Below are 11,904 nucleotides of genomic sequence, written 5' to 3' on the forward strand. Positions count from 1 at the left end.
TCTTGCAAAAGCGCCATGGGATTTTTCAAACGATCACAGGTGGTCAGGACCTCAGTTTCACATCTCATTTGGACGATAATGAAGAAGTCTCCCATTTATTTTTTGGTCCTAAGGGAGGTAAGGACAAATTGACTATGTCAAAGGGCGTGAGGATTTAGAAATGCAGATTCTTTTGCTGGAGAGCTGACTGGTAGCTCTGAGAGCCAGGAGGGATGGCGGAGGGAAAACAAGGAGCAAGGAGGAAGCACATGTGATTTCCTATGACTCCTGCTAGTGCCTCCACTTTTTCTGAATGTGCCATGACTCCACTGACATTGCTGAAAGGAAGGTGAATCTTTTTTCATATGAGTTATTCCTGCTGTAAAATATATTTGGAGGGAATGAGTTTTATAAAGCTATCTCTGAGATAATTGGCAAGGATACTCCACTCTCCCGTGAAGGTTATGAGTGGGTTACAAGAGGGTCTTCACTTTAAACTTGGAGCAATGAGAAATTAATAGATCTTACAGTGTCAGTCCCAAGGCAGAGGATCATGATAAACTGGAAACAGGCAGAGAGGCTCTCTAAGTTACAGAGGGGGGAAGAGAGACATATCAGACCCCTGGGAGCTACACAAATTCAAACCGACACCTCTGCTGAACACAAACGTGGCGATTGCCAATAAAAGGTCAGTGTGATTGGAGAGGCAACAGATATTGCCTTACCCTCTGAGGAGGAGCAAGCGCAGCGTCTCTAGAGGCTCTGCGTGTTGCTGGGCTGGAGTAGGGAGCTCTGCCCTGGGAAGCTGCTCCATCAGCAGCATTGGCAAGCGCTTTCTTTTAAAGTGAAAGCTGCTGTGCACATGGAGGATGATTTCATTCTTTCCAGAGATAATTATTTTCATATCTAAATCCTTCGTAAGGCATACATTGCATACATTGCCTCTTTTTTTTTTTTTTTTTTTTTTTTTTTTTCCTGCCAGGAGCATAAGAAAAAGTGATCACACTCTGGAAAACTGTAGAGAAGGGTTTGGACAAAAGGAAGAATTGGCAAGAGCTGTTCTGGAAGGTCATTATGTGGATATTGGCTGTTGTATAGATGGAGCTGCCTGAGCGGAGAAAGAACTGGCTGCGTTATCGATGAGAACGAGTAGTTAAATGAAAGCAGTTTGGGTTGCAAAGCATAGACTGCCATTGAGATCAATATTGGAATCAGTTTAATTAATTTGTATGATCAATAACCTAGAAAGAGGAAGGCACAGACCAGCAATGCAATTTGTTCACAATACAAAACAATCATGGCAGAGCTGTCAACATGCAGGGCGATGCCTCCGGCTCAGACCAGGAAAAGCAACGTGCATGCAAAGAGCACGAGAAACGTCAGTAGGGACAGACAGCAAAGACAGGATTCATCTCAGTGATCTCACGCAGCAAAACAGGGACTAAAAGGAGCAGAGCTTAGCCCTGAAGTGCAGCACTAGACCACAAGAGCAAGAGGTGTGCCACGAGGGCCTAGGCCAGAAGTAGGGAGGGTACATTGGCGTCAGCAGGGAACTGGGCAAATCCAGCAGAGGTGGGGGCTTTGATTTCTTTGTATGGGGAAGAGCATAAATTACACGCTGAAGGTGCAGAGAGCTCACGAATGTAGAGACATCTTCATAGAGCAGAAACCAAGCAGAGGGGTTTAGGTGCCCCAGGACCAGCACAGCAGCAAGCAGACCCCGTAAGGCAGCAGGTCTCTGACGTGGGAAGGTGCTGTCAGAGGGCAGGCGAGCAGAACTGGGCTTCGTGCTCCTCCTTTGGGTCCGAGAGCATCCTGCGTTTCAGCCTGCAGGCGACTGGGGAGCACGATTCAAGCTAAAAGCACTGACTGTGTATTGGCTGTGACTGCACCACTCTGTACAGGAGCTGTAGCAGAGCTCTCTCAGAGAAGGGCTGATGCTGGTTAAATCAATTTCAGAGAAGACTTTGGGCAAGATTCTGATTTTTTTTTTCCCCTTTCTTGCTTACACTGAGGGGAAGCATGGCTGCTGCCAGCGCTTGTACATGGGTGACGCTGTCAGGTTGCCAGCTGAGCCCTGTGGTGATGGAGAAGGGGCCCTGGCAAACACTGTCCCCATTGGTGCCAGGCCCAGTAGCGATGGGGAACGCGCCTCAGCTGTGAGCAGGGAACACCGGTGCCACTCCTATTTCTGGAGCAAAGAAAGCGGGGAGAGTACACGGGAAGGTGAGGACATAAATATCAGTCCTTGGGGAGAGAAGCCGATAATTCCCTTGTGTCTTCTGATCTGCAAACTCTGTCAGAGGCTTTTGATTCTCTCAGAACAGAGAAAGGAAGAGACAGATGCTGAGATAATTACTATCCTGGCAAAGAACTTTTTCTTGTATCCAGAAGGAGAGTTACGGCCTCACAGCTGTCTTCAGGATAGAGTGAAAGCATTTTTTCCATGGTACATTGCAATGGCAATTAATTCTCTCGATGAGCTTAAACTAACCTTTATTTTAAAGAGGAAGATAACTAGTTGTATGAAGCATCTTCTAACCTGACATTTACCAAGGACAATGGGATAATCATTTGAAAAGCAATTAAAGGTACTTTTTGTTGGTGGTGGTATTTTTTGTTTGTTTTGTGTTTTTTGTTTTTGTTTTTCAAGTTTCCCAGTGCCTCTTTAAGATGCTGCAGAGACTATGGACCCCTTGCTCTGGACGACTCAGTGTTTGTCCTTCCGTAGCACATTTCCAAATGCTCAGAGCTTCTCAGAGCCCAGTGCTTGGGGCCAAACTTTGGCACAGTCTCTCTAAAATGGGAATTGCTTCCTCCTGGAGCTCTGATCATAGGATTGGCCCATTCTCGCACATACAAGGCATATGAAACTGGTTTGGCTCTTCTCTACTACACAAAATGAGTTTGGTGAGCTTGAGCCCTTCAGCAGAAAACGTTGAAATGTTTTAAATTCTGAGAGCTGTCCCCTTGACCTCAGTACACTCTTTCAGTTTTTACAGAAGACTTTTTTCACCTAGACAAACATTGCTAAAGTGCTTTGAAGAGGAAAAATGCCATATAAGTGCTCAACACCATTCTATTATACTAAATAATCCCTTTATCTTAATGGAAACAATATTTGGACTGTTTTAAATAATGCATTCTACTTTTTTAATCAACAAAACCTTTATAATAATGCATGTGTAATTACTGCCAAGAACACGACAATATCTCATTCTAAATTACAATAGAGGAGGCAGCAACGAGCCAAAAGGCGCAGTTCATGGAAAAACTAACAGCTTGGTCTTGCTGGTACTTTTCTGGAGCATTTAGTCAGGAGTTAGCATAAAGTGTGACTAGCTCCAAGACAAAAGAAGACATGCCTGCAAGGGCACTGAGGTGGAACCTGCACGGAGCAGTTAAGATGCTGCAAGGCAGCCCTCCCTGGAACCACCCTATTGGAAAGGACCTTACCCAGGGACATAGCTCTTTTTCTTTATTCCTGCTAGTGGAAATGAGCTTGTGCCTGAAAGAAACCTGATACAGGGGACACAGAGGAGGTATGCCTCACTTGTAGGCATTTATCTGGTTTGCAGCTGGGTAATGAATGTATGATGTATGGTGGTGAGCACTATTAGCTACTACTTCTGTGTGAAACTCCTTTCCTCTCGACTCACACTACCTGCTTTGTCCAGCAGCACCCTTGAACAAAACATTGCTATGAAGGTGGAAATGCATCATTTTACTTACATTGCAAGTGAGCACAGGGTGTGCTAGCAGGGAGAGAACCAGTGTCACTTTAGTGAGGCTTGAGCACAGCAACGTACCAAAGGAAGACATCAAGGCAAATTCAATCAAATATTTCAGAAAAGTCATTTGCTGCATTTTGCAGCCCCAGATGCCAGACGCACTTGGTTCAAATCCTCCTGTCATTAAAATGAATTTCCTAAACAATTTGCCGTAGTGAAAAGCAGGCAGATAAAGTTAAGAGCCACAACCTCAGCTGGTGCCAGTCAGCCTCCACCCAGGGAGTGGGGTGAGGAAGGGAAGGGAATTGGACAGGCTACCAAGCAGCAACCACTAGCTCTGAAAGCACTGTTTATTTTAAAGTTTTCCTACCTTCATGTCTTTGACGTGTAGCACATGCAGCAGCAAGATAAAATACCTCCAGTCCCATCTAATTGTTTTGTGGGATGACCTGTCAAAGCATAATTAGATCATTCCATGCATTGTTGTTGTGGGGATGCTTTGTGATCCTTGAATGTCAAGCTGTCAAGGAGACAACCCAACCTTTGAAATAACAGTACGTTAAATCCAGGAGTTATTTATTATTGGCAATGTTGCTTACATGGCTTTAGTGCAGAAGCACTGTGAGGGAATGGCAAACTAAAAATCCAAGACACAATAATGACAGTAAAAATGAACAAAACAAACATGCAGCAAATGGGGACTGATAAAAAAAAAAAAGTCACTGCAGAAGTCAGCAGAAGAGCTTCAGAAGTCCTCATGGAGCACTGTACCTTACCCTGACCCGTCTGCTTTAATATTTGATCTCATGTGCTGGCTTCAGCTGCTCCAGCATGATATCTTGGGGCCTCAGATCTCTAAAAAACTATGCTGCTGGATTCTAGATGAACACAGAAAGTCCGGATAAGATTGCTTACTGGAGGGAATTAGGTTACAATATTACTTTAGGCAGAGAGACCTATGGGAAAATGACGTGCTTTATATAAATAACTCTTGCAAAAGTGTAAGGGGGGCCTGGGACAAGTTGATAAGAGAAAACAAATTGCATACAAACAGATGTTTTAACAGACAGTACCTAGCCACCAAATTAGGTAATGAAGCAACCAAAGAGGTTTCAAACACTGCAAGACAAAGCGGGGTGGGCAAACATGCGCTTACAGGAGCGCGTGGCAAGCAGTGATGCTGGCTGCAGCACCCCCTGCACAGACGAGCAGCTTGTGCCCCTCAGCCTGCCTCCACAGCCCCGCTCCGTCCTGTGTGGATGTACAGCACCCCACCTTTGTTGCAGATGTTAGGAGCAGGCCTGTGAGGGCAATATACATAAGTGTCTTCAAGAAGATCAATTCGGTTGTATAGATCTCCAGTGGTGGAGAATCTGCAGCCACTGGAGCAGGTCTTTGCCCTGGCTGTTCATTGTTTTGCAATGTAGTTTCCATCTGAATTTAGCTAAGAGATGGAAGAGCTCGGCTGCACCGCCCAGCTGCCTTTCCCTCAACACGTTCGCCACTCAAAGTACTACTTAACCTCCGCTTTGAAAAATCAAGAGACAACTCTCACAAACTCTGCGAGGCAGTTTCTCAACACTTGGATCATTCTTGTGTCTCTCCTCTGACATTTTGCAATTTCTCTCCATACTTTCAGAAATGTGGACACCAGAAACAAGCACAGTACCCAGCAGCTGTGCACCAGTGCCAAACCCAGAGGTAATACAACTCCCTGCTCCTACTGCCTACTATACTTAGCCATATGCCCGGGAAACTTACTGGTCTTTCAGGGGCAACCACAAGTGGGAAGTCACACGCATTTAGTTTTCCACCATTCCCTTACTGAGCTACTGCTTACTGAGACAGCCTCCTCCTCCTCAGCCTGACCCACATTCTTTCTTTCTAAATGCTTGACCTTGCATTTGCATGTCTTGAAATGCTTATTTGTCTGCTTGCACTTGGCTTAGCTAGCTGCCCAGGTTGTATATCAGTGAACATCTCCTTGTGCACTGTATTTCCAATCTAGAAATCACTTGGAAAGCTTATCAGTACTTTCAAAATATTTTCTTCCATTCTCTAGGTAAAAATGTAACAATAAGCATACGAACAAGAACTGATTCTTAGGAACAACAACAACAAAAAGAGATTTCATTCTGAACATAGGTTGGCCACTGTTTAAACTATTTAGTGATTAAATATCATTTTTGATCGATAGCAAGAATTTACAAAATCATAAATGCTTACAGACATCTACATATATTAGGTCAATACTATTGCTTTTATTGACCCTGGGTGTAATCTAATGAGAAAACATCATGTTAATGTGACAAGGTCTAGTTCTTGTAGCCTTGCATTCCCTGACATGAATTATCTCACTTTCCTTCAGCACTTTATTCACTAAAATCTGCCCTTTTATTACCTTGACCCAGCATCACCACCCTGCCCCTGTCCCTCACTTTCCCTGATGTCTTTTCTCCAGGCTCTCTGAACTGTCCCTGCTTTCTCATATCAAACATTTCGGTCTGGTCTAACGAATCAGGACAGACTTTGAACAAGTTGATTGAACTTGGTTGCAAAATACAGTTCATTTTAGGTCTTTCTTGGGTGCATCAGAGAGGGACGTAGCTTCCACACATCCCGGCTTCTTTGGCCCATGCTCACTCTGCAGTATTGAGGAGTGCCATACTGGAACCTGTTAGTGTGGAAGCATCTCTGGTTTGGAACCGCACAGTCACAACACAACAGCCTCTGGTGGCCTTTCCTTTACTGCAAAATTGATCGCAGACAGTTGTGTAATGCTTTCATGAAACTTGTCTTTGTAGAGACCCTGCAGCACCTTGCCTGTTTCTCACAGAACACCCTTTACCCAATTCCTAGCAGAAAATTCCTTAAACACTTTATAAATGATGGTTATTTGCTAGGAAATTGGTTCAACATAACTGGATGAATATCACATATAGGATTGTTACAATGATTCTGCTAATGGACAACAAATTTATGACAAAGTTGTATTTCCCCTCCTACCATGTGATTCCCCAGAAGTTATCCAAACTAAGGAGGACAGGTTATTGTCATACCTTCCCAAAATTTCCTTTTTTTGTAAAAGAAAGCCTCATTTATAGAAGGGAAATTAAATACCCTTCGCTGTGGTGAATTCTCTAATGCTTGGAGCTTCTACTTCAAAAGATGTCAAGTGAAAGGTGTGTCCTCAGTCAAGCACAAGAAATTTGGCTTAATGCAAGACCCAGCAAAAGAAATCACTCCCCCCATGATTTCTAAGTCAGATCAAACTGCCAGAGCAGTCCCATCAAATGCAAAACCCAGGCTTCGCTCAGCCTTACCCACCATCTGAACATGGTTTCCAGATAGTTCACATCAAGTCTCACTATCCTTACATCCTTTATTCATTACGCTCCTTTGCAACTTCTACTTTCACAAGGTAGGTGGTTTTGTTTGCCTTTTTATGACAGCAGCAGCGGAAAAAAACCCACCAGTGGGACCCGTGTTCACTGGGCAGGCAGAGCTGCCTGGAACATCTTCCTGCCCCACATCTGCGCTGGGTTTATTGTATCTACAGAAGGGGCACCAGCGTCTTCCAACTGCAACCTTTCCAGCAAGACCACTGACACACATTGTTATCTGTCACACCAGCCCTTGGGCAATCCTACATGGGAAGAAGGGGGCAAGCAACCTCCTCAGTCCCTCATGGAGACGAAAAGCACAAGAGCACAAGCCTGACATCAAGGAGAGAAGGCTTCTGAGATGATCAGCAGCTGGTGTTTCTCTTGCCCTTTGCACACGCTGCAAAAAGGCGACGACTGTGCCAGGTTTTTCAGCCAGGAGGTTATTGATATTTATAGCAGTGATATAGCAGATCATTTGGACACGGAAAAGAGACAGGAAATCAATTATCATCAACACATGTCTCCATACTGCTAACTTACTCATACAAATCCAAATAACCTTCCCTCTCCACACTCTGTGGTGCTCAGGACAGGCACAGGACCTGACCGTTCTTCAAAGGGCCTCTGAAAACAGGAGGAAACGCAAACAGGAACTTCTGGAAGCAAAAGCAATTGCTTCGCTTTGCATGCAATAAGGACTGCAATGGACTGCAATAAGCACTAAATGGAACTAACAAAGTGCTAGCAGAATAACAACAGAGCAAAAGACATTAACACTGAGCTGTAAAAGACGCATTACTGATTCACGTGGCAAGTACAGCTTTTTTGCCACCCTTTCTCTGCTCTGTCAGGGACGCATGCAGCTGGCAGAATGCACCACCCTGCCTGGCTCTCCCAAGCCCACTGCAAACAGACGTTCTGTAACCTCTGTCCTTCTCTGAGCCTCATGCTCTGGCCCAGAGAAGGCCAAAATTCCTGTCACCAGAACCGCAAGTAAAGTTATTGTATGATCAAGGGGAGAAGGGGTAGAACTGGAAGAAAGGGGTAGGATCTCTGCTGCACAGGCATGGGAGAAGCTGAAGTTCCCTAGATGCCCATTGCCATCGCACTGCACATCACTGTATCCGCTGCAGTAGCATGGCAGTACTTGGTGCCCAGATACTGCAACAGAATTTTTGTTAGAAAATGTCCCAGTCTGAGGGAGTAGGAGGGCGAGATATACTGGCCGTCTTCTTGTAGATAAATCTGGGCTTTCTAGAAGCTGTAGCACTCTGCAGCTAAGCTCAGGGAGCTGCAAAAAGCAAACCACCAAGGAGCTGTGCAATACGATACGAAACCAACGCCTTTTGAATATCATCTAAGAGTGAGAGCATTCCCACTAGAACTACACACAGATGAAGGAATTGGTCTATATGGGACAGAGAAAAACAGCGCAGCCCAGAGCAAGCAAACATGTCCATGTCATAACACCTGCAGGCATCATGGGGATGGGCCAGCACCCAAGCCTCCTGCTGGGCACTGCAGCACCCTGAGCTGGAAGGAGGATGGACAGCCCGAGCATCACATGGCCAAAGGCTGTCGTCTCCATGGGGGGGACACAGAGCGTGTTGAGAGCAACCCACGCCGATGGCAACGTGGGTGTTACCTTGCAGCCCAGACTTTTTGCATTAGTGAGTCCATTCCTGCTTCCCATATACTCTTTCCTTTGTGTACACAATCCCTCTCATTAGGAAAGGTGCCTCACAGCCCCCACGGGAAAGCCCATGCTTGCACATCCAGACTAAATCTCACTGTTTGGGATCCAAGGAGAAGCTCAGCAGGAGCCTGTCTCTCAGCAAGGCTCAGGCATGTGTTGCTGTGCTCTGGGCTTCCCCGGGGGAGAGATGCATCCCACAGAGCCTGAGTCACACCGGAGATTTGTTCACGTCTGCCAGCTCTGGCTCTCCGAAGCTAAAACAAGACCACACGCATACTCCGAGACATCACTAGAGGTGCAGAGCCAAGCCCTTTGGTAGGAGCTGGTACAGAAGAAGGACAGCCACAGCAGGAATATAGCTGTGCAGTGATAGGCAGCTGCTGGGTACACAGGGGCACTGGTGGCTCTGCACACCCCAGAGAGCTCAGGGAGGGATGGGATGTCCCCTTCATGTCATCTTCTTCATTGCTCCTGGTGTCCCCCACCAAGCACTGGAGTCCGCACCTACCCCACTCCCTCTCCCTTCCCTGTGGGCGTTGTGCACCTGGCACAGGGTGCCCTCCAAAGTCCTTTAAAAATGCAGATCACTGTGTCTCAAGCTGGCTATCCCCCCAAAAACTGACAATAATAAAAAAAAGTTAAAAAGATCTTCCTGTAAGCATCTGAAGAACACTGTGGTCCAGGACGAAGATACTCCTCCTCCAGCTACCTTCCTACACCAAATCCCTTCAGGGCTGTGCAGCCTTGGTTCAAACCCAGCATCTCATCATACCAAGCATTCAGTGATTCACCAGCCTAAGCGCACACTAGGCAATTCTGCATATGTCCGCTGTTCCTGTCAATCTGTCTCCTTGTGTACAGAGAGAGAGAGAGAGCAGAGATCTCCGACAGTGGACAGATTAATAATACATTTATTTTCTCCATGCATCATGAGGAAGAGGAAGAGCCATAATTCAAGAGCCTCTCTGAGAGTTTTGCAAGTTTTTCACAATAGGAGACAAGAGCAGGAAGGGAGCTTTTGCGCTTCAACTCTTTAAAGCTGGTGCCACTCTGTATTTTAATGTAACATTTATAGGTGCACAAAGAACTGTGCGCACCACAAATACAACGTGTGGTTATTAAACCAGTCGATACAACCAGGACATAATTATCTCAAGCTCTCAGGATCAAGAGACAGCAGCTCTATGTAGTTCTTTGTGGCACTGATGGCTCCTCAATATGTTTTAAGGAAAAGCTTTTTGGGCACCCATAAAGACTTCAAAGTGGAGCTCTCCGTGGGGAAAGCAGCATGGTGCTGCAGAGTGGGGCTGGTCCAAGACACCAGGAAAGGTCTGGTTCCCCTGTGCTGCTCGCTCTCACTGCATACTTTTTTTCCAGAGCCCCCAGAAAGTTGGTTATGAGGGTGACCTCCCTGCAGATAGACATTTTGTTCATGAAATGGCTGTGGTTATATAAGAAAAATACCAAACCCCTCGAAATTGCCCAGCCGTACAGCCCCAGATCCACTGGTGCTGTGCTGAGCACTGCTCTCGGGGCACCCCTGAGCTCTCAGCCACCCAGAGCCAAAACAGGCAGCTCCGCTGGGGCCCGTTTAAAAGCTGGTGCCCTCAAGTCAGACAGGCAATTGGAGCAACATCTGCTTGACAAGTGAAACATGCACTTTAAGAAGAAATGCAAAGCCTAAATCGCTGAGGCACAAATCTGACCTGGTTGGTGTTCCTGCAGGGCTGGGATGCAGCAGTTCCAGCCCCACTGCCCATGCCCTGCCAGCCAGGAGCTCTGTCCCCATGCCCTCTTCCCCTCTCATCCTCGTAAAGTTTCCTCAATGCCTGGATGAAAAAGATGATACAGAGAGAGCACACACTGCATTTCTTGTCCACTTAAACATCTGCATTCCAGTTTAGGGAAGGTAATTGTTATTTAAAAAGCTAAGGCTATTTCTCACAGTCTCTATTATTTTTTTCCCTCCTAGCTCATTTGCACATTCACCTACTTTCAAACAAAGGGAAGCAGAAGATGAGATTTTCTGATATCAGCGTTGCTTTACATATCTGACGGGTAGGTACAAAACAGGGCGATAATGAAGGCATGTTGGCGTGTATTAATCAGAAACGCACACGGAAAGGCACAGGCTGAGACTAGTAATTTATATGTCTTGCTTTCTTCACAGTTTTTTTGAAACCTTAAGAAGAGGAAAACGCAGAGAAATCTGAATAAAAATTACCATCAGATGTCTGCATTTCAGAGAGCAGATCTGAGCAGGTCTCCCTGAGCGTGCCAGCCCTGCGAGGTCATGGTATCCTTAGGGCTGCACAAACCAGAGCAAAAACAGAGAACTAGAGCAAAAACCCAAAATAAGATACGCAGAGCAGGATGTGCTGGGAAAAGCTAAGCTTCTGGCTTGGCCAAGAGACCCATAAGTTAACCTGGCCAAGAAACTGTCTTTCAAATGCACAGCTTGGCTGAGAGTTTGAGGGTAAGGAACAGTATGCAGAAGACCCTATTCTTAATGGCCAGCTACTGTTTTGAGACCACAGACCCTGTCAGTACAAGCATACTAATCACTTTTGTTTTTTAAAACTCCTAATAAGAACGACAGCACAGGGAAATGCTATTTTACCAATAGGTAGTACAATCCATACCAATAACCCACCAAAGGCAGCCAGCATGCACCAATAACCTACCAAAGAAAAGCAGTATATGTGACCTTGCAGGACAGTCTGAGTCCCTACAACATCACGCAGACACTAGATGCCATTAGGATGAGGAAAAAACAACTTCAAAGGAACTAAATTCAGCTAAGAGTGTAAGTCATATTTTTCAATATGCCTGCATTATTGGTAACTCTTATGATCATGACATAGCATTATGCAGCCTCATATATGCCTATGCTAGATACTGTTAGGCCATCATTTGAGCCAGTAGAGCTGCTGTTCCATAGGCATTTCAATTATAAAACTCCTTTGCAGAGATTAATAACATAGCTCATGCTTTAAGCCAAGAAGCAATTTTTTCCCCCTTCAAAATTTCATTAAAGTCTGCTGATAGAGCAAAAAGCACAGTGACTTTTTTTTGTACTTTCAGATGCTACTTCCATACTCTCACTATAGAG

This window comes from Anser cygnoides, chromosome 13, assembly GCF_040182565.1.
Source record: "Anser cygnoides isolate HZ-2024a breed goose chromosome 13, Taihu_goose_T2T_genome, whole genome shotgun sequence".
Classification (NCBI taxonomy): Eukaryota; Metazoa; Chordata; class Aves; order Anseriformes; family Anatidae; genus Anser; species Anser cygnoides.